This window comes from Diplotaxodon limnothrissa, linkage group LG16 (genome assembly GCF_057381915.1).
Source record: "Diplotaxodon limnothrissa isolate DT_005_m linkage group LG16, D_limnothrissa_male_GT1.1, whole genome shotgun sequence".
Lineage (NCBI taxonomy): Eukaryota > Metazoa > Chordata > Actinopteri > Cichliformes > Cichlidae > Diplotaxodon > Diplotaxodon limnothrissa.
The window spans coordinates 9,942,746-9,948,435 of NC_140611.1; positions in this window are offsets into that span (position 1 = coordinate 9,942,746).

The window sequence follows — 5,690 nt, forward strand, 5'->3', positions numbered from 1 at the left end:
TGTACTCTCTGTGGAGGTTCTAAAACTCTTTCGACATCAAAGACTAGCAATTCTAATCTGATGAAACATCTTCAGAAACAGCATGCATCTACCAACTTAGTTGAAAAAGAACCTGAAGGCAACGTCGGTGACTCTAGCTCCGTTGATGCTATTCCAGCAAAACAACGAAAGCTTGATTTCGGACAGCCTGCTGCACAGTCCATCACCCAGCCCCAGCTACACAGGCTGATTGCCAGGTATGTTGTGGAAGACATGAAACCCATCTCAACGGTTGAGTCCCATGCTTTCAGACAACTGATTAGTCATATACCTGTGCGAGGGAGAGCTGGGAAGGCACCATCCAGAAAGACATTTTCCAGTTTCCTAGACCAAGAATATGCCAACATGGAGTCAGAGCTCAAAAATACACTTGACATGGTAGAATACATCTCCACAACAGCAGACATTTGGACTGTGCATAGTAAAAGTTTTCTTGGTGTGACCGCGCATTGGATAAATGCACAAAACATGAAACGTGAGAAAGCAGCGCTGGCATGCAGGCGATTTATGGGTCGACATACGTATGACAGTATTGCATCTGAGCTGGACAACATTAACTCATCTCATGTCCTATCGTTTAAAATCACATCAACTGTAACGGATAATGGCTCCAATTTTGTCAAGGCTTTTAAAGTGTACCGGCCAGCACCTGAGTCAGATGACTCTGAATCTGAGGAGGATGAGGTGACTTTTGTTTCAATTGGGGATGTGCTGCAGAATGCTGCTGATGATGCTGATGATGCAATTTCTTTACCGCCACATCAGAGATGTGTATCGCACACAATGAATCTTATCTCTTGCACTGATGTGGAGAAGTGGCTATTGTCTGAAGCTGCAACAAAAACCATCTACAGAAGTGCCACCACAAAATGTGCAGGGCTGTGGAACAAGGCCAGTCGTTCCACAGTGGCTGCTGAGATTGTGGACGACATTATTGCAAAGAAGCTACTAGTACCTTGCACAACAAGGTGGAACTCGTTCTATTATGCTCTGGAGAGAATTTCAAAGATACCTGTGGTGGAGCTGAACACAATCTCATCCACATTACAGTTGAAATGTTTCAATGAGAGGGAGCATCAGTGTATCAGAGAGTACTGTGCAGTCATGAAACCACTTACTGTGGCACTGGACATTCTTCAAGGAGAAGACCATTGTTTTTATGGCACACTCCTACCCACACTGGAATCGCTAATGACCAAGACTCTGGCTATAAAAAATGGTCTGCAAATTCTTGTTGGGCTACCAGATACAGTTGTCCAGGTAAGAGATGATATTTTCATTTGTGTTTATCTTTAATGAAATGTTTTACTCAATTGCTTTTTATATTGTGCTGTGCTGTTCACATGCAAGTGAATGCTGTTACAGTTACAGATACTTAACCCCAATAAATAAATAAAATAAATACAACGTAGTAAAATACACACTATTTACAAATTAAAATACATTCTATATAAAACTACAGCATGCTGTTAATATTTAATTAATTTAATGTTGAAACAATGCATACTTTCTCATGCAAAAATGTTTTTTGCACTTTTACTGTGTCGTTATTACAGGCAGTCAAAACAAGGTTTGCACATGTCCTTGGAAGTGAAGATGCTTTGCTGGCTGCTGTGACACTACCAAAATTTAAGCTTCGTTGGCTACATGACCAGGCGCGGAAGGACCTCGCAAAGGCACGTCTGCTGGTAGAGTGTCGAAAACTTCTCCCTGAGCAAGATCAGCTACAACCAGGTACCAGCGCCACCAACACAACACAGCACGCGGGTTCTAGCAAAGAGGATGAGTTCTTCTCCTTTGAAGAGAATGAGGACATATATGCCACTGCTGAAGGTGAGGTAGCCGAGTACCTCAAATCAGGAGCAACAGGGTTAGACTCTCTGAATCATTTCCCAATGATAAAGAAACTATCTCTTAAACTTAATGCAGCTACTCCTTCAAGTGCCCCAGTTGAAAGGCTTTTCAGCCTGGGAAACCTGATTCTCACTCCAAAGAGGAACAAGTTGTCTGATCATAAGTTTGAGAAGCTTCTCCTCTTGAGGTACAATCGTTGGTTTGATGGAAACCAAAGTTGAGTAGTGCTCATATGATGATGATGTGTTGCCTTCAGTGGTGCTCTACAAGGTAAAGTAGGGTTATTTCCAAGTGAAACTTGGGCTTCTGAAGCACTTAAAATACCTTTATATTTTATTTATCTACATGGCCTGTATGGAGGCAATATTATTTTGGTTTGACTGTTTATGAAGCTGAAAATAGTTATTATTTATTTTATTTCTGTTTGTGGGGCTGAACATACTTGTAATTAATTTTATTTCTCTTCTCTTTCTCTGAAAATACTTTTATTACTGAACATGAGGTCTCCAGTTGGTGGAATTCAGCAGTTAAGTTTACAAAGTTAAGTTCAGTTAACTTTACAAAGAATGGACAAACCTCACCGTGTTTATGTTAAATCATTTTTTGCACTACATGTTTTTGCACTTTGATACCTACTTTGATACCTACAGGTCCTAAATTGTCTGAGGTACAGTTTAATGTTGGCACTGCTAAAAGCATACTTTCTGTCCATTTAAATGGCAAAAATAAATATCTTTCAAAAGTTTCAACACACTGTATGTTGTGTTTTGTGATCCACTGCTTCTTCCTAGTGATACTACGTACAATGATTAGACACTGCTGTAACAACCCGAGAATGATGAGTTTGCATTTGTAGAGGGTTGAAACATTAGAAATAGATTAAAACACACAGATAAAAAAAGTGACACATAAAACAAACTTTGTTAATTTCTAATTTAGTTTCATTCATTTCATCATTGACTTGCACTCACACTACTACACTGCCATTTTAACTATTTTAGGTTCAGGCCATTAGGTGGCACAGTGTACTTGTGGCTGGATAGTGCTAACATGTAAGCAAGCTAGAAGACTGGCATCCTTGCTGGGTATCCAGTTAGGGAAGCAACACATTAATAAGAGAATTCTGGGTAAAACCAAAGTTACTTTCCCTAGTAACTAGTTACTTCGAAAGTAACGAGTAACTTGAAGTAACTGAGTTACTTTTGAGAGAAGTAACTAGTAATGTAACTGAGTTACTATTTTAAAGTAACTTACCCAACACTGATTATAAGGCATAATGTTTTCTGCAGTCATTGATCAAGAGAGTAAAAAAGGCAACCGGAACATCCTGTAAAAGGAACCATCATAGTAAAAAAATAATCCAGTAATTTTGAATAAAGATGATAGGTTTGGCAGCATTTGGCAGTTTCAGTGCAGTTTGTGACATAATGTTTTTATTTTTCATGGACATGAATTGTTGTGGTTACAGTGTGGAAATATAATGAGAATGATTATGCCTCATGTTTGTCAGGGGTTGTGTGTGGAGGCGTGGAAGAGATGACCCAAACGCAGGACTCACGGTGCAGAAATGATGAGGATTTATTGGAGCGGGTGAATGAACAAAGCAGGAACGGCAGAACTGACTAGCTGACAGAAAGACTGAGTGGCTGGCTGAATAACTGAGCACTAACGGGAACGACAACATAACATCAATGACACGACAGTGAACGAGTGGAAACAGAGGACTTAAATACACAGACTGATGAGGATGATAATGAGAGACCGGTGAGTACACAGCTGAACATTATCTGGCTAATAACACAAGAGACGAGCTGACACAGGAAAAGCAGGAAGTGAGAACATTGATGTGGCAACATAACCTAAACGTGACAAAACTGAAAACACTGGGTCACCGACCCAGGAACCCTGACAATGTTGTGTTCCAGTCAAATTTGACTGATTTAAAAGTTTTCTCCCTGAAAACGTTAGTGATCAGACTGACCTATGATTCCACAAAGAGCATTTCAACACACAAAATAAACTCTCTTAATCTGCATACAATTTTCTGTGGTTTATTCAACATTTGCACACTCTTGGTTTTCCTGGCCAGAAATGATCTGTCATTAGAAATGTATGTGGAATAGACGAGTTAGTATAAATAACTGAGTTCAGGTACATGCCCTTTTGTCAGATGGACACACACACACACAGGTAAGCATGCATGCACGTATCCACATACATGCACACAACCTTCTCTGTACAAGAGAAGACCATACCATATACTTTCAAACAGTACATGCCAAGCAAGTAGTCTAGATATAGGACAAGTTATGCCTGGAACATTTAGGACTATACTTGGAAACTTGCAGATGGTAAAGAACCAAGCAAAGTTTTTGGTTCTGGAGATGAGGGGAGGTCTCAAGGACATAAGATAGCATGAGCTTTGTTAGAAGCTCAAAAATAAATCACCTCCCTGCCCAACACTCAGGGAGGGGCGGCCATCTGCTACAGCTGGTTGAGGGTGAGGAGAAAGAGAAAATAAAAAATACGAGAGCATAGAAAGATATAAAAAAAACGCACAAAGACAAATGTTAATGGGATGCAGTAGTGGTATATGAAAACACTGGGTATGAAAGAAGTGGAGAAGAGATGCTTGGTGCATCATTGGAGGACATAACTAATTGATTAATCAGAAATTGAAATAACAATGAAAAGAAAAATAAATTCTTAATAGTAACAGTGATCATAAATCGTGAATGAGGTTTAATGGAATATATTCCTGAGCTAATCTGACGACCAGAAGTTTGGAGATCTTTAGCCATTAACTCTGCAGAAAGTTGGCAACCTCTGCACACTATGCACATCAGCATCCGTTGACCCCACTCTGTGATTTTACGTGGCCTATCACTTGTTGTAATACCACTAACAGTTGACAGTAAAATATTTCGTTGTGATGGAATTTCACGATTGAACTTAAGCATAACAAAGCTGTCCATCACAGCCCATACTCTTTGTCACAACACTTTATGTATGGTGGCCCAGAGAGGTCAAATGGAATACAACTTAAGAAAACACCTGCAAATAGAAAAAAAAAATGCTACAAAAAGCACACAACTGAAGTTGAATAAAATGAGGAAGTAGAAAAAAAACAATCGTCAAAACACAGCAGACTATTTTCTGGGGATATAATAATGTTAAAAAGGTTCTGTTTACCTGTACATTATATCCACAACATGTTGTGGTTTCAGAATCAGAATCTGAAATACTTTATTAATCCCTAAGGAAATTATGTGGGTTACAGTAACAATAACAGACCAAACTCTTTAAACAATACAATAAGTTACAGATTATACAAATTTAAGAAATAGCACTAATATATCAAGGTTCAAGGTTCTTTATTTGTCACATGCATAGTTATACAAGTATAACACACAGTGAAATGTAGCCTGACACGCTCCTCGACATGTGCAAAAATGGGGGGGGATAGAGGAAGAACATTATATATATATATATATATATATATAGTATATACATTGGGTGAATGTGCAGTAGTAGCAGCAAGCAGGTGAATTCTGTACATTAATATGAATAGACATCTGACTATTTTACAGGATAGACAATATAAACATATTTAAAAATAAAGGAATTTGGAATGTACATTGTGCCTTGGTTTAGAGTGTCTGGAAGAGAGTCCTGTCTCAGTCAATTATAGATGATGTGAGAGGGCGGGTGTGTGTGTTTAGGGCCTGGATGGCTTGGGGATAGAAGCTCCTCTTGAGTCTCTCTGTCCTTGCCCGGATGATGCGGAACCTTCTACC